General features: G+C 43.6%; 10 non-coding genes across 10 annotated transcripts; all 10 read left to right on the top strand.

The window, feature by feature from the left end:
- Positions 1-260: 260 nt before the first annotated feature.
- Positions 261-332, top strand: TRNAG-UCC (transfer RNA glycine (anticodon UCC)). The gene has a single exon. It is a non-coding gene; the product is annotated as a tRNA-Gly (tRNA).
- Positions 333-1865: 1533 nt separating this feature from the next.
- TRNAG-CCC (transfer RNA glycine (anticodon CCC)) lies at positions 1866-1937 on the top strand. The gene has a single exon. It is a non-coding gene; the product is annotated as a tRNA-Gly (tRNA).
- Positions 1938-5054: 3117 nt separating this feature from the next.
- On the top strand, positions 5055-5126 carry TRNAG-CCC (transfer RNA glycine (anticodon CCC)). The gene has a single exon. It is a non-coding gene; the product is annotated as a tRNA-Gly (tRNA).
- A 1522-nt stretch (positions 5127-6648) lies between these two features.
- Positions 6649-6720, top strand: TRNAG-UCC (transfer RNA glycine (anticodon UCC)). Its single transcript has one exon. It is a non-coding gene; the product is annotated as a tRNA-Gly (tRNA).
- A 1529-nt stretch (positions 6721-8249) lies between these two features.
- Positions 8250-8321, top strand: TRNAG-CCC (transfer RNA glycine (anticodon CCC)). Its single transcript has one exon. It is a non-coding gene; the product is annotated as a tRNA-Gly (tRNA).
- A 1522-nt stretch (positions 8322-9843) lies between these two features.
- On the top strand, positions 9844-9915 carry TRNAG-UCC (transfer RNA glycine (anticodon UCC)). Its single transcript has one exon. It is a non-coding gene; the product is annotated as a tRNA-Gly (tRNA).
- A 1533-nt stretch (positions 9916-11448) lies between these two features.
- Positions 11449-11520, top strand: TRNAG-CCC (transfer RNA glycine (anticodon CCC)). The gene has a single exon. It is a non-coding gene; the product is annotated as a tRNA-Gly (tRNA).
- A 1512-nt stretch (positions 11521-13032) lies between these two features.
- On the top strand, positions 13033-13104 carry TRNAG-UCC (transfer RNA glycine (anticodon UCC)). The gene has a single exon. It is a non-coding gene; the product is annotated as a tRNA-Gly (tRNA).
- Positions 13105-14637: 1533 nt separating this feature from the next.
- On the top strand, positions 14638-14709 carry TRNAG-CCC (transfer RNA glycine (anticodon CCC)). The gene has a single exon. It is a non-coding gene; the product is annotated as a tRNA-Gly (tRNA).
- A 1522-nt stretch (positions 14710-16231) lies between these two features.
- On the top strand, positions 16232-16303 carry TRNAG-UCC (transfer RNA glycine (anticodon UCC)). Its single transcript has one exon. It is a non-coding gene; the product is annotated as a tRNA-Gly (tRNA).
- Positions 16304-17209: the final 906 nt, after the last annotated feature.

Here is a 17209-nt window from a genome sequence, read left to right as displayed (position 1 = left end):
AATGTTCTCTATTTCTCTTCCCTGCTTTGCTTCCCATGCTGCCTCTATGTGTTCATATCTATTATTTGTATTGCTGCTTTCCATTCTTCTCTTCTGCACAGCTTTGTCCTTGGTTTCAATCCCAGTTCCTTACCCTCTACAAAAACTTTCTATTGCTTTTCATGTTGGTATCTAAACCAAATGCACCATTGAAGCTGGTGCATGATAGTCATTGAACTCAGGGTCCTAATGTTTAGAACCGAGAGCACAAAGATCAGAGGGCGTTGGTGGTATAGTGGTGAGCATAGCTGCCTTCCAAGCAGTTGACCCGGGTTCGATTCCCGGCCAACGCAGTACAAATACTTATATATTCTGCAAGCAGGATATATTTTAAAGCAACATTTCACAAAATGGTAATATAATTAAGAGGTTAATCAGCCATTATATAAAAAATAAACAAATATGTAGGCAAGCATTTCGATCGCCCCTTCTGCTATATTCATTGTCCTAATATATGATAAGTTTCATAAAGCAGAGTCACCACTCACATGTACTGGTAAAAAAATATGTTACAGTGGGCAGACAATGAAAGGGCTGAGGCCCGACCAGACATTTTAACTCCAGCATCTCTATGTTAAAAAGCATTTCCTAGGCAATATTTAGCCTCTGAAAAAAATATGCAAGGTCCAGCAATAAATCTGGCAAAAGTCCCCAACATTTTGTGCATACTTGTGCCCTCACCTGAATGTAGCACCACCTTGTAGCCGTCGGAGGTAACTGCAGCTCACAAAATGTTTCATCAGAGGGCAAGTTTAGAGGAATCCAAAAGGCAGATGTCCATGGAAAGAGCCTCCGACTGCAGCAGGAAGTTTGGATGCTTCAAATTTGCATAGCTTCCAGTCCAACGTCCTCTCATGTACCGAACGCTCCCAAACGCTCTAAAGCCTTATACCGGCAAGCCCTCACCGGGTAGATCTCTGGCTCCCAGGAAAAGCCAAATACTGAGCATGCAAGCACTAGGATCACAGAGAGAGAGAGAGACAGAGAGCGTCGGAGAGCTGTTGTCTTGTTAAAGGCCTGAAACGGCTAGTGAATAAGAGGGTCTGGACTTTCAGTTGTGACTGATTGTGAGAGGGGAAGATAAAGATTTTCTGCACCCAGCATGCCTTGCGATATACTTAGGCAAATGAGGTGAGAGCCCGACCAATCCCACGTCACTTCTCTGAATGCCTCCTCATCTGCATAAACAGAACACTTTCACAAAGGAGCAGAGTGGCGCAGCGGAAGCGTGCTGGGCCCATAACCCAGAGGTCGATGGATCGAAACCATCCTCTGCTAATTTTGCTTGATTTTCCTTCCAAGGACCAAGCTGTCATTTCCACATAGCCAGAAAGGAAAAGTGCAAGCTTGTACCAGCTATGTGAGAAAAGACTTCTCAACTATTCGTGTCTGTGTAATACAAGAGTGATCGTGAAAGGTACAACCCTGTACTTTGAAAGTAAAGACACACAATTATAACCATAAATGACTGACTGGTGGGAGCTTCACACAACTTTCTGGGCATGCTTTGAATTTCATTCTTCCCTTTTTGTTCTGCTCTTATATATCTCCTGGGCATTTCATGGAATGTTCTCTTTCTCTTCCCTGCTTTGCTTCCCATGCTGCCTATATATGCTCATTTCTACTATTTGTACTGTTGCTTTTCATTTCTTCTCTTCTGCACAACTTTGTCCTTGGTTTCAATCCCCAGTTCCTTACCCTCTGCAAAAAACGTTCTACTGCTTCTCATGTTGGTATCTAAACCAAATGCACCATTGAAGCTGGTGCAAGATAGTCATTGATTTCTGCAACGTAATATTTAGAACCGAGAGCTAACACATCAGAGGGCGTTGGTGGTATAGTGGTGAGCATAGCTGCTTCCCAAGCAGTTGACCCGGGTTCGATTCCCGGCCAACGCACTGAAAATACTTATATATTCTGCAAGCAGGATATATTGTAATGCAACATGTCACAAAATGGAAATTTCACGAACAGATTAATCAGCCATATATAAAAAAATAAACAAATACGTGGGCAAACATCTCAATCGCACCTTCTGCTACATACATTGTCCTAATATATGATAAGTTTCATAAAGCAGAGTCACAACACACATGTGCTGGTAATAAATTTGTTACAGTGGGCAAACAATGGAAGGGCTGAGGCCCGACCAGACATTGTAACTCCAGCATCTCTATGTTAAAAAGCATTTCTAGGCAATATCTAGCCTCTGAAAAAATATGCAAGATCCACCGATAAATCTGGCAAAAGTCCCTAACATTTTGTGCATACTTGTGCTCTCACCTGAATGTAGCGCCACCTTGTAGCTGTCGAAGGAAACTGCTGCTCACAAAATGTTTTATCAGAAGGCAAGTTGAGAGGAATCCAAGAGTCAGATGTCCATGGAAAGAACCACTCACTGAAGCAGGAATGTTGGAGGCTTCATATTCGCATAGTTTCCTGTCCAACGTCCACAACGCTCCCAAACGCTCAAAAGCCTCACACCGGGCAAGCCCTCACCGGGTATATCTCTGGCTCCAAGGTAAAGCCAAATCCTGAGCATGCTAGTGCTAGGATCACAGAGCGAGAGAGAGATGGTTCAAGAGCTACTGTCTTGATAAAGGCCTGAAACGGCTAGTGCCTAAGAGTGTCTGACTTTCAGTTATGACTGATTGTGAGAGGGGAAGATGAAGTTTTTCTGCACCCAGCATGCCTTGGGATATACTTATGCAAATGAGGTGAGAGCCAGACCAATCCCATGCTACTCTGCCTAATGCTCCTTATCTGCATAAAAAGAACACTTTCACAACGGAGCAGAGTGGCGCAGCGGAAGCGTGCTGGGCCCATAACCCAGAGGTCGATGGATCGAAACCATCCTCTGCTAATTTTGCTTGATTTTACTTCCAAGGACCAAGCTGTCATTTCCACGCTACCAGCAAGGAAAAGCGCAAGCTTGTGCCAGCTATGTGAGAAAAGACTTCTCAACTATCTGTGTCTGCTGAAATACAAGAGAGGGATCGTCAAAGGCTCCACACTGTACTTTGAAAGTAAAGGCACACAATAATAAGCATGAATGACTGGTGGGACCTTCAAACACTTTTATGTGGAGGCTTTGAATTTCATTCTTCCCTTTTTTGTTCTGCTCTTATCTATCTCCTGGGCATTTCATGGAATGTTCTCTATTTCTCTTCCCTGCTTTGCTTCCCATGCTGCCTCTATGTGTTCATATCTATTATTTGTATTGCTGCTTTCCATTCTTCTCTTCTGCACAGCTTTGTCCTTGGTTTCAATCCCAGTTCCTTACCCTCTACAAAAACTTTCTATTGCTTTTCATGTTGGTATCTAAACCAAATGCACCATTGAAGCTGGTGCATGATAGTCATTGAACTCAGGGTCCTAATGTTTAGAACCGAGAGCGCAAAGATCAGAGGGCGTTGGTGGTAGAGTGGTGAGCATAGCTGCCTTCCAAGCAGTTGACCCGGGTTCGATTCCCGGCCAACGCAGTACAAATACTTATATATTCTGCAAGCAGGATATATTTTAAAGCAACATTTCACAAAATGGTAATATAATTAAGAGGTTAATCAGCCATTATAAAAAAAATAAACAAATATGTAGGCAAGCATTTCGATCGCCCCTTCTGCTATATTCATTGTCCTAATATATGATAAGTTTCATAAAGCAGAGTCACCACTCACATGTACTGGTAAAAAAATATGTTACAGTGGGCAGACAATGAAAGGGCTGAGGCCCGACCAGACATTTTAACTCCAGCATCTCTATGTTAAAAAGCATTTCCTAGGCAATATTTAGCCTCTGAAAAAAATATGCAAGATCCAGCAATAAATCTGGCAAAAGTCCCCAACATTTTGTGCATACTTGTGCCCTCACCTGAATGTAGCACCACCTTGTAGCCGTCGGAGGTAACTGCAGCTCACAAAATGTTTCATCAGAGGGCAAGTTTAGAGGAATCCAAAAGGCAGATGTCCATGGAAAGAGCCTCCGACTGCAGCAGGAAGTTTGGATGCTTCAAATTTGCATAGCTTCCAGTCCAACGTCCTCTCATGTACCGAACGCTCCCAAACGCTCTAAAGCCTTATACCGGCAAGCCCTCACTGGGTAGATCTCTGGCTCCCAGGAAAAGCCAAATACTGAGCATGCAAGCACTAGGATCACAGAGAGAGAGAGAGACAGAGAGCGTCGGAGAGCTGTTGTCTTGTTAAAGGCCTGAAACGGCTAGTGCCTAAGAGGGTCTGGACTTTCAGTTGTGACTGATTGTGAGAGGGGAAGATAAAGATTTTCTGCACCCAGCATGCCTTGCGATATACTTAGGCAAATGAGGTGAGAGCCCGACCAATCCCACGTCACTTCTCTGAATGCCTCCTCATCTGCATAAAGAGAACACTTTCACAAAGGAGCAGAGTGGTGCAGCGGAAGCGTGCTGGGCCCATAACCCAGAGGTCGATGGATCGAAACCATCCTCTGCTAATTTTGCTTGATTTTCCTTCCAAGGACCAAGCTGTCATTTCCACATAGCCAGAAAGGAAAAGTGCAAGCTTGTGCCAGCTATGTGAGAAAAGACTTCTCAACTATTCGTGTCTGTGTAATACAAGAGTGATCGTGAAAGGTACAACCCTGTACTTTGAAAGTAAAGACACACAATTATAACCATAAATGACTGACTGGTGGGAGCTTCACACAACTTTCAGGGCATGCTTTGAATTTCATTCTTCCCTTTTTGTTCTGCTCTTATATATCTCCTGGGCATTTCATGGAATGTTCTCTTTCTCTTCCCTGCTTTGCTTCCCATGCTGCCTATATATGCTCATTTCTACTATTTGTACTGTTGCTTTTCATTTCTTCTCTTCTGCACAACTTTGTCCTTGGTTTCAATCCCCAGTTCCTTACCCTCTGCAAAAAACGTTCTACTGCTTCTCATGTTGGTATCTAAACCAAATGCACCATTGAAGCTGGTGCAAGATAGTCATTGATTTCTGCAACGTAATATTTAGAACCGAGAGCTAACACATCAGAGGGCGTTGGTGGTATAGTGGTGAGCATAGCTGCTTCCCAAGCAGTTGACCCGGGTTCGATTCCCGGCCAACGCACTGAAAATACTTATATATTCTGCAAGCAGGATATATTGTAATGCAACATGTCACAAAATGGAAATTTCACGAACAGATTAATCAGCCATATATAAAAAAATAAACAAATACGTGGGCAAACATCTCAATCGCACCTTCTGCTACATACATTGTCCTAATATATGATAAGTTTCATAAAGCAGAGTCACAACACACATGTGCTGGTAATAAATTTGTTACAGTGGGCAAACAATGGAAGGGCTGAGGCCCGACCAGACATTGTAACTCCAGCATCTCTATGTTAAAAAGCATTTCTAGGCAATATCTAGCCTCTGAAAAAATATGCAAGATCCACCGATAAATCTGGCAAAAGTCCCTAACATTTTGTGCATACTTGTGCTCTCACCTGAATGTAGCGCCACCTTGTAGCTGTCGAAGGAAACTGCTGCTCACAAAATGTTTTATCAGAAGGCAAGTTGAGAGGAATCCAAGAGTCAGATGTCCATGGAAAGAACCACTCACTGAAGCAGGAATGTTGGAGGCTTCATATTCGCATAGTTTCCTGTCCAACGTCCACTCACGTCCCAAACGCTCCCAAACGCTCAAAAGCCTCACACCGGGCAAGCCCTCACCGGGTATATCTCTGGCTCCAAGGTAAAGCCAAATCCTGAGCATGCTAGTGCTAGGATCACAGAGCGAGAGAGAGATGGTTCAAGAGCTACTGTCTTGATAAAGGCCTGAAACGGCTAGTGCCTAAGAGTGTCTGACTTTCAGTTATTACTGATTGTGAGAGGGGAAGATGAAGTTTTTCTGCACCCAGCATGCCTTGGGATATACTTATGCAAATGAGGTGAGAGCCAGACCAATCCCATGCTACTCTGCCTAATGCTCCTTATCTGCATAAAAAGAACACTTTCACAACGGAGCAGAGTGGCGCAGCGGAAGCGTGCTGGGCCCATAACCCAGAGGTCGATGGATCGAAACCATCCTCTGCTAATTTTGCTTGATTTTACTTCCAAGGACCAAGCTGTCATTTCCACGCTACCAGCAAGGAAAAGCACAAGCTTGTGCCAGCTATGTGAGAAAAGACTTCTCAACTATCTGTGTCTGCTGAAATACAAGAGAGGGATCCTCAAAAGCTCCACACTGTACTTTGAAAGTAAAGGCACACAATAATAAGCATGAATGACTGGTGGGACCTTCAAACACTTTTATGTGGAGGCTTTGAATTTCATTCTTCCCTTTTTTGTTCTGCTCTTATCTATCTCCTGGGCATTTCATGGAATGTTCTCTATTTCTCTTCCCTGCTTTGCTTCCCATGCTGCCTCTATGTGTTCATATCTATTATTTGTATTGCTGCTTTCCATTCTTCTCTTCTGCACAGCTTTGTCCTTGGTTTCAATCCCAGTTCCTTACCCTCTACAAAAACTTTCTATTGCTTTTCATGTTGGTATCTAAACCAAATGCACCATTGAAGCTGGTGCATGATAGTCATTGAACTCAGGGTCCTAATGTTTAGAACCGAGAGCACAAAGATCAGAGGGCGTTGGTGGTATAGTGGTGAGCATAGCTGCCTTCCAAGCAGTTGACCCGGGTTCGATTCCCGGCCAACGCAGTACAAATACTTATATATTCTGCAAGCAGGATATATTTTAAAGCAACATTTCACAAAATGGTAATATAATTAAGAGGTTAATCAGCCATTATATAAAAAATAAACAAATATGTAGGCAAGCATTTCGATCGCCCCTTCTGCTATATTCATTGTCCTAATATATGATAAGTTTCATAAAGCAGAGTCACCACTCACATGTACTGGTAAAAAAATATGTTACAGTGGGCAGACAATGAAAGGGCTGAGGCCCGACCAGACATTTTAACTCCAGCATCTCTATGTTAAAAAGCATTTCCTAGGCAATATTTAGCCTCTGAAAAAAATATGCAAGATCCAGCAATAAATCTGGCAAAAGTCCCCAACATTTTGTGCATACTTGTGCCCTCACCTGAATGTAGCACCACCTTGTAGCCGTCGGAGGTAACTGCAGCTCACAAAATGTTTCATCAGAGGGCAAGTTTAGAGGAATCCAAAAGGCAGATGTCCATGGAAAGAGCCTCCGACTGCAGCAGGAAGTTTGGATGCTTCAAATTTGCATAGCTTCCAGTCCAACGTCCTCTCATGTACCGAACGCTCCCAAACGCTCTAAAGCCTTATACCGGCAAGCCCTCACCGGGTAGATCTCTGGCTCCCAGGTAAAGCCAAATACTGAGCATGCAAGCACTAGGATCACAGAGAGAGAGAGAGACAGAGAGCGTCGGAGAGCTGTTGTCTTGTTAAAGGCCTGAAACGGCTAGTGAATAAGAGGGTCTGGACTTTCAGTTGTGACTGATTGTGAGAGGGGAAGATAAAGATTTTCTGCACCCAGCATGCCTTGCGATATACTTAGGCAAATGAGGTGAGAGCCCGACCAATCCCACGTCACTTCTCTGAATGCCTCCTCATCTGCATAAACAGAACACTTTCACAAAGGAGCAGAGTGGCACAGCGGAAGCGTGCTGGGCCCATAACCCAGAGGTCGATGGATCGAAACCATCCTCTGCTAATTTTGCTTGATTTTCCTTCCAAGGACCAAGCTGTCATTTCCACATAGCCAGAAAGGAAAAGTGCAAGCTTGTACCAGCTATGTGAGAAAAGACTTCTCAACTATTCGTGTCTGTGTAATACAAGAGTGATCGTGAAAGGTACAACCCTGTACTTTGAAAGTAAAGACACACAATTATAACCATAAATGACTGGTGGGAGCTTCACACAACTTTCTGGGCATGCTTTGAATTTCATTCTTCCCTTTTTGTTCTGCTCTTATCTATCTCCTGGGCATTTCATGGAATGTTCTCTTTCTCTTCCCTGCTTTGCTTCCCATGCTGCCTATATATGCTCATTTCTACTATTTGTACTGTTGCTTTTCATTTCTTCTCTTCTGCACAACTTTGTCCTTGGTTTCAATCCCCAGTTCCTTACCCTCTGCAAAAAACGTTCTACTGCTTCTCATGTTGGTATCTAAACCAAATGCACCATTGAAGCTGGTGCAAGATAGTCATTGATTTCTGCAACGTAATATTTAGAACCGAGAGCTAACACATCAGAGGGTGTTGGTGGTATAGTGGTGAGCATAGCTGCTTCCCAAGCAGTTGACCCGGGTTCGATTCCCGGCCAACGCACTGAAAATACTTATATATTCTGCAAGCAGGATATATTGTAATGCAACATGTCACAAAATGGAAATTTCACGAACAGATTAATCAGCCATATATAAAAAAATAAACAAATACGTGGGCAAACATCTCAATCGCACCTTCTGCTACATACATTGTCCTAATATATGATAAGTTTCATAAAGCAGAGTCACAACACACATGTGCTGGTAATAAATTTGTTACAGTGGGCAAACAATGGAAGGGCTGAGGCCCGACCAGACATTGTAACTCCAGCATCTCTATGTTAAAAAGCATTTCTAGGCAATATCTAGCCTCTGAAAAAATATGCAAGATCCACCGATAAATCTGGCAAAAGTCCCTAACATTTTGTGCATACTTGTGCTCTCACCTGAATGTAGCGCCACCTTGTAGCTGTCGAAGGAAACTGCTGCTCACAAAATGTTTTATCAGAAGGCAAGTTGAGAGGAATCCAAGAGTCAGATGTCCATGGAAAGAACCACTCACTGAAGCAGGAATGTTGGAGGCTTCATATTCGCATAGTTTCCTGTCCAACGTCCACTCACGTCCCGAACGCTCCCAAACGCTCAAAAGCCTCACACCGGGCAAGCCCTCACCGGGTATATCTCTGGCTCCAAGGTAAAGCCAAATCCTGAGCATGCTAGTGCTAGGATCACAGAGCGAGAGAGAGATGGTTCAAGAGCTACTGTCTTGATAAAGGCCTGAAACGGCTAGTGCCTAAGAGTGTCTGACTTTCAGTTATGACTGATTGTGAGAGGGGAAGATGAAGTTTTTCTGCACCCAGCATGCCTTGGGATATACTTATGCAAATGAGGTGAGAGCCAGACCAATCCCATGCTACTCTGCCTAATGCTCCTTATCTGCATAAAAAGAACACTTTCACAACGGAGCAGAGTGGCGCAGCGGAAGCGTGCTGGGCCCATAACCCAGAGGTCGATGGATCGAAACCATCCTCTGCTAATTTTGCTTGATTTTACTTCCAAGGACCAAGCTGTCATTTCCACGCTACCAGCAAGGAAAAGCGCAAGCTTGTGCCAGCTATGTGAGAAAAGACTTCTCAACTATCTGTGTCTGCTGAAATACAAGAGAGGGATCGTCAAAGGCTCCACACTGTACTTTGAAAGTAAAGGCACACAATAATAAGCATGAATGACTGGTGGGACCTTCAAACACTTTTATGTGGAGGCTTTGAATTTCATTCTTCCCTTTTTTGTTCTGCTCTTATCTATCTCCTGGGCATTTCATGGAATGTTCTCTATTTCTCTTCCCTGCTTTGCTTCCCATGCTGCCTCTATGTGTTCATATCTATTATTTGTATTGCTGCTTTCCATTCTTCTCTTCTGCACAGCTTTGTCCTTGGTTTCAATCCCAGTTCCTTACCCTCTACAAAAACTTTCTATTGCTTTTCATGTTGGTATCTAAACCAAATGCACCATTGAAGCTGGTGCATGATAGTCATTGAACTCAGGGTCCTAATGTTTAGAACCGAGAGCGCAAAGATCAGAGGGCGTTGGTGGTATAGTGGTGAGCATAGCTGCCTTCCAAGCAGTTGACCCGGGTTCGATTCCCGGCCAACGCAGTACAAATACTTATATATTCTGCAAGCAGGATATATTTTAAAGCAACATTTCACAAAATGGTAATATAATTAAGAGGTTAATCAGCCATTATATAAAAAATAAACAAATATGTAGGCAAGCATTTCGATCGCCCCTTCTGCTATATTCATTGTCCTAATATATGATAAGTTTCATAAAGCAGAGTCACCACTCACATGTACTGGTAAAAAAATATGTTACAGTGGGCAGACAATGAAAGGGCTGAGGCCCAACCAGACATTTTAACTCCAGCATCTCTATGTTAAAAAGCATTTCCTAGGCAATATTTAGCCTCTGAAAAAAATATGCAAGATCCAGCAATAAATCTGGCAAAAGTCCCCAACATTTTGTGCATACTTGTGCCCTCACCTGAATGTAGCACCACCTTGTAGCCGTCGGAGGTAACTGCAGCTCACAAAATGTTTCATCAGAGGGCAAGTGTAGAGGAATCCAAAAGGCAGATGTCCATGGAAAGAGCCTCCGACTGCAGCAGGAAGTTTGGATGCTTCAAATTTGCATAGCTTCCAGTCCAACGTCCTCTCATGTACCGAACACTCCCAAACGCTCTAAAGCCTTATACCGGCAAGCCCTCACCGGGTAGATCTCTGGCTCCCAGGAAAAGCCAAATACTGAGCATGCAAGCACTAGGATCACAGAGAGAGAGAGAGACAGAGAGCGTCGGAGAGCTGTTGTCTTGTTAAAGGCCTGAAACGGCTAGTGCCTAAGAGGGTCTGGACTTTCAGTTGTGACTGATTGTGAGAGGGGAAGATAAAGATTTTCTGCACCCAGCATGCCTTGCGATATACTTAGGCAAATGAGGTGAGAGCCCGACCAATCCCACGTCACTTCTCTGAATGCCTCCTCATCTGCATAAAGAGAACACTTTCACAAAGGAGCAGAGTGGCGCAGCGGAAGCGTGCTGGGCCCATAACCCAGAGGTCGATGGATCGAAACCATCCTCTGCTAATTTTGCTTGATTTTCCTTCCAAGGACCAAGCTGTCATTTCCACATAGCCAGAAAGGAAAAGTGCAAGCTTGTGCCAGCTATGTGAGAAAAGACTTCTCAACTATTCGTGTCTGTGTAATACAAGAGTGATCGTGAAAGGTACAACCCTGTACTTTGAAAGTAAAGACACACAATTATAACCATAAATGACTGACTGGTGGGAGCTTCACACAACTTTCTGGGCATGCTTTGAATTTCATTCTTCCCTTTTTGTTCTGCTCTTATATATCTCCTGGGCATTTCATGGAATGTTCTCTTTCTCTTCCCTGCTTTGCTTCCCATGCTGCCTATATATGCTCATTTCTACTATTTGTACTGTTGCTTTTCATTTCTTCTCTTCTGCACAACTTTGTCCTTGGTTTCAATCCCCAGTTCCTTACCCTCTGCAAAAAACGTTCTACTGCTTCTCATGTTGGTATCTAAACCAAATGCACCATTGAAGCTGGTGCAAGATAGTCATTGATTTCTGCAACGTAATATTTAGAACCGAGAGCTAACACATCAGAGGGCGTTGGTGGTATAGTGGTGAGCATAGCTGCTTCCCAAGCAGTTGACCCGGGTTCGATTCCCGGCCAACGCACTGAAAATACTTATATATTCTGCAAGCAGGATATATTGTAATGCAACATGTCACAAAATGGAAATTTCACGAACAGATTAATCAGCCATATATAAAAAAATAAACAAATACGTGGGCAAACATCTCAATCGCACCTTCTGCTACATACATTGTCCTAATATATGATAAGTTTCATAAAGCAGAGTCACAACACACATGTGCTGGTAATAAATTTGTTACAGTGGGCAAACAATGGAAGGGCTGAGGCCCGACCAGACATTGTAACTCCAGCATCTCTATGTTAAAAAGCATTTCTAGGCAATATCTAGCCTCTGAAAAAATATGCAAGATCCACCGATAAATCTGGCAAAAGTCCCTAACATTTTGTGCATACTTGTGCTCTCACCTGAATGTAGCGCCACCTTGTAGCTGTCGAAGGAAACTGCTGCTCACAAAATGTTTTATCAGAAGGCAAGTTGAGAGGAATCCAAGAGTCAGATGTCCATGGAAAGAACCACTCACTGAAGCAGGAATGTTGGAGGCTTCATATTCGCATAGTTTCCTGTCCAACGTCCACAACGCTCCCAAACGCTCAAAAGCCTCACACCGGGCAAGCCCTCACCGGGTATATCTCTGGCTCCAAGGTAAAGCCAAATCCTGAGCATGCTAGTGCTAGGATCACAGAGCGAGAGAGAGATGGTTCAAGAGCTACTGTCTTGATAAAGGCCTGAAACGGCTAGTGCCTAAGAGTGTCTGACTTTCAGTTATTACTGATTGTGAGAGGGGAAGATGAAGTTTTTCTGCACCCAGCATGCCTTGGGATATACTTATGCAAATGAGGTGAGAGCCAGACCAATCCCATGCTACTCTGCCTAATGCTCCTTATCTGCATAAAAAGAACACTTTCACAACGGAGCAGAGTGGCGCAGCGGAAGCGTGCTGGGCCCATAACCCAGAGGTCGATGGATCGAAACCATCCTCTGCTAATTTTGCTTGATTTTACTTCCAAGGACCAAGCTGTCATTTCCACGCTACCAGCAAGGAAAAGCGCAAGCTTGTGCCAGCTATGTGAGAAAAGACTTCTCAACTATCTGTGTCTGCTGAAATACAAGAGAGGGATCGTCAAAAGCTCCACACTGTACTTTGAAAGTAAAGGCACACAATAATAAGCATGAATGACTGGTGGGACCTTCAAACACTTTTATGTGGAGGCTTTGAATTTCATTCTTCCCTTTTTTGTTCTGCTCTTATCTATCTCCTGGGCATTTCATGGAATGTTCTCTATTTCTCTTCCCTGCTTTGCTTCCCATGCTGCCTCTATGTGTTCATATCTATTATTTGTATTGCTGCTTTCCATTCTTCTCTTCTGCACAGCTTTGTCCTTGGTTTCAATCCCAGTTCCTTACCCTCTACAAAAACTTTCTATTGCTTTTCATGTTGGTATCTAAACCAAATGCACCATTGAAGCTGGTGCATGATAGTCATTGAACTCAGGGTCCTAATGTTTAGAACCGAGAGCACAAAGATCAGAGGGCGTTGGTGGTATAGTGGTGAGCATAGCTGCCTTCCAAGCAGTTGACCCGGGTTCGATTCCCGGCCAACGCAGTACAAATACTTATATATTCTGCAAGCAGGATATATTTTAAAGCAACATTTCACAAAATGGTAATATAATTAAGAGGTTAATCAGCCATTATATAAAAAATAAACAAATATGTAGGCAAGCATTTCGATCGCCCCTTCTGCTATATTCATTGTCCTAATATATGATAAGTTTCATAAAGCAGAGTCACCACTCACATGTACTGGTAAAAAAATATGTTACAGTGGGCAGACAATGAAAGGGCTGAGGCCCGACCAGACATTTTAACTCCAGCATCTCTATGTTAAAAAGCATTTCCTAGGCAATATTTAGCCTCTGAAAAAAATATGCAAGGTCCAGCAATAAATCTGGCAAAAGTCCCCAACATTTTGTGCATACTTGTGCCCTCACCTGAATGTAGCACCACCTTGTAGCCGTCGGAGGTAACTGCAGCTCACAAAATGTTTCATCAGAGGGCAAGTTTAGAGGAATCCAAAAGGCAGATGTCCATGGAAAGAGCCTCCGACTGCAGCAGGAAGTTTGGATGCTTCAAATTTGCATAGCTTCCAGTCCAACGTCCTCTCATGTACCGAACGCTCCCAAACGCTCTAAAGCCTTATACCGGCAAGCCCTCACCGGGTAGATCTCTGGCTCCCAGGAAAAGCCAAATACTGAGCATGCAAGCACTAGGATCACAGAGAGAGAGAGAGACAGAGAGCGTCGGAGAGCTGTTGTCTTGTTAAAGGCCTGAAACGGCTAGTGAATAAGAGGGTCTGGACTTTCAGTTGTGACTGATTGTGAGAGGGGAAGATAAAGATTTTCTGCACCCAGCATGCCTTGCGATATACTTAGGCAAATGAGGTGAGAGCCCGACCAATCCCACGTCACTTCTCTGAATGCCTCCTCATCTGCATAAACAGAACACTTTCACAAAGGAGCAGAGTGGCGCAGCGGAAGCGTGCTGGGCCCATAACCCAGAGGTCGATGGATCGAAACCATCCTCTGCTAATTTTGCTTGATTTTCCTTCCAAGGACCAAGCTGTCATTTCCACATAGCCAGAAAGGAAAAGTGCAAGCTTGTACCAGCTATGTGAGAAAAGACTTCTCAACTATTCGTGTCTGTGTAATACAAGAGTGATCGTGAAAGGTACAACCCTGTACTTTGAAAGTAAAGACACACAATTATAACCATAAATGACTGACTGGTGGGAGCTTCACACAACTTTCTGGGCATGCTTTGAATTTCATTCTTCCCTTTTTGTTCTGCTCTTATATATCTCCTGGGCATTTCATGGAATGTTCTCTTTCTCTTCCCTGCTTTGCTTCCCATGCTGCCTATATATGCTCATTTCTACTATTTGTACTGTTGCTTTTCATTTCTTCTCTTCTGCACAACTTTGTCCTTGGTTTCAATCCCCAGTTCCTTACCCTCTGCAAAAAACGTTCTACTGCTTCTCATGTTGGTATCTAAACCAAATGCACCATTGAAGCTGGTGCAAGATAGTCATTGATTTCTGCAACGTAATATTTAGAACCGAGAGCTAACACATCAGAGGGCGTTGGTGGTATAGTGGTGAGCATAGCTGCTTCCCAAGCAGTTGACCCGGGTTCGATTCCCGGCCAACGCACTGAAAATACTTATATATTCTGCAAGCAGGATATATTGTAATGCAACATGTCACAAAATGGAAATTTCACGAACAGATTAATCAGCCATATATAAAAAAATAAACAAATACGTGGGCAAACATCTCAATCGCACCTTCTGCTACATACATTGTCCTAATATATGATAAGTTTCATAAAGCAGAGTCACAACACACATGTGCTGGTAATAAATTTGTTACAGTGGGCAAACAATGGAAGGGCTGAGGCCCGACCAGACATTGTAACTCCAGCATCTCTATGTTAAAAAGCATTTCTAGGCAATATCTAGCCTCTGAAAAAATATGCAAGATCCACCGATAAATCTGGCAAAAGTCCCTAACATTTTGTGCATACTTGTGCTCTCACCTGAATGTAGCGCCACCTTGTAGCTGTCGAAGGAAACTGCTGCTCACAAAATGTTTTATCAGAAGGCAAGTTGAGAGGAATCCAAGAGTCAGATGTCCATGGAAAGAACCACTCACTGAAGCAGGAATGTTGGAGGCTTCATATTCGCATAGTTTCCTGTCCAACGTCCACTCACGTCCCGAACGCTCCCAAACGCTCAAAAGCCTCACACCGGGCAAGCCCTCACCGGGTATATCTCTGGCTCCAAGGTAAAGCCAAATCCTGAGCATGCTAGTGCTAGGATCACAGAGCGAGAGAGAGATGGTTCAAGAGCTACTGTCTTGATAAAGGCCTGAAACGGCTAGTGCCTAAGAGTGTCTGACTTTCAGTTATGACTGATTGTGAGAGGGGAAGATGAAGTTTTTCTGCACCCAGCATGCCTTGGGATATACTTATGCAAATGAGGTGAGAGCCAGACCAATCCCATGCTACTCTGCCTAATGCTCCTTATCTGCATAAAAAGAACACTTTCACAACGGAGCAGAGTGGCGCAGCGGAAGCGTGCTGGGCCCATAACCCAGAGGTCGATGGATCGAAACCATCCTCTGCTAATTTTGCTTGATTTTACTTCCAAGGACCAAGCTGTCATTTCCACGCTACCAGCAAGGAAAAGCGCAAGCTTGTGCCAGCTATGTGAGAAAAGACTTCTCAACTATCTGTGTCTGCTGAAATACAAGAGAGGGATCGTCAAAGGCTCCACACTGTACTTTGAAAGTAAAGGCACACAATAATAAGCATGAATGACTGGTGGGACCTTCAAACACTTTTATGTGGAGGCTTTGAATTTCATTCTTCCCTTTTTTGTTCTGCTCTTATCTATCTCCTGGGCATTTCATGGAATGTTCTCTATTTCTCTTCCCTGCTTTGCTTCCCATGCTGCCTCTATGTGTTCATATCTATTATTTGTATTGCTGCTTTCCATTCTTCTCTTCTGCACAGCTTTGTCCTTGGTTTCAATCCCAGTTCCTTACCCTCTACAAAAACTTTCTATTGCTTTTCATGTTGGTATCTAAACCAAATGCACCATTGAAGCTGGTGCATGATAGTCATTGAACTCAGGGTCCTAATGTTTAGAACCGAGAGCGCAAAGATCAGAGGGCGTTGGTGGTATAGTGGTGAGCATAGCTGCCTTCCAAGCAGTTGACCCGGGTTCGATTCCCGGCCAACGCAGTACAAATACTTATATATTCTGCAAGCAGGATATATTTTAAAGCAACATTTCACAAAATGGTAATATAATTAAGAGGTTAATCAGCCATTATATAAAAAATAAACAAATATGTAGGCAAGCATTTCGATCGCCCCTTCTGCTATATTCATTGTCCTAATATATGATAAGTTTCATAAAGCAGAGTCACCACTCACATGTACTGGTAAAAAAATATGTTACAGTGGGCAGACAATGAAAGGGCTGAGGCCCAACCAGACATTTTAACTCCAGCATCTCTATGTTAAAAAGCATTTCCTAGGCAATATTTAGCCTCTGAAAAAAATATGCAAGATCCAGCAATAAATCTGGCAAAAGTCCCCAACATTTTGTGCATACTTGTGCCCTCACCTGAATGTAGCACCACCTTGTAGCCGTCGGAGGTAACTGCAGCTCACAAAATGTTTCATCAGAGGGCAAGTGTAGAGGAATCCAAAAGGCAGATGTCCATGGAAAGAGCCTCCGACTGCAGCAGGAAGTTTGGATGCTTCAAATTTGCATAGCTTCCAGTCCAACGTCCTCTCATGTACCGAACACTCCCAAACGCTCTAAAGCCTTATACCGGCAAGCCCTCACCGGGTAGATCTCTGGCTCCCAGGAAAAGCCAAATACTGAGCATGCAAGCACTAGGATCACAGAGAGAGAGAGAGACAGAGAGCGTCGGAGAGCTGTTGTCTTGTTAAAGGCCTGAAACGGCTAGTGCCTAAGAGGGTCTGGACTTTCAGTTGTGACTGATTGTGAGAGGGGAAGATAAAGATTTTCTGCACCCAGCATGCCTTGCGATATACTTAGGCAAATGAGGTGAGAGCCCGACCAATCCCACGTCACTTCTCTGAATGCCTCCTCATCTGCATAAAGAGAACACTTTC

Source organism: Lissotriton vulgaris, chromosome 9 (genome assembly GCF_964263255.1).
Source record: "Lissotriton vulgaris chromosome 9, aLisVul1.2, whole genome shotgun sequence".
NCBI classification, from domain to species: domain Eukaryota; kingdom Metazoa; phylum Chordata; class Amphibia; order Caudata; family Salamandridae; genus Lissotriton; species Lissotriton vulgaris.
Note: the sequence above shows the minus strand (reverse complement) of the source record. Positions and strands in the feature narration are given on the sequence as shown.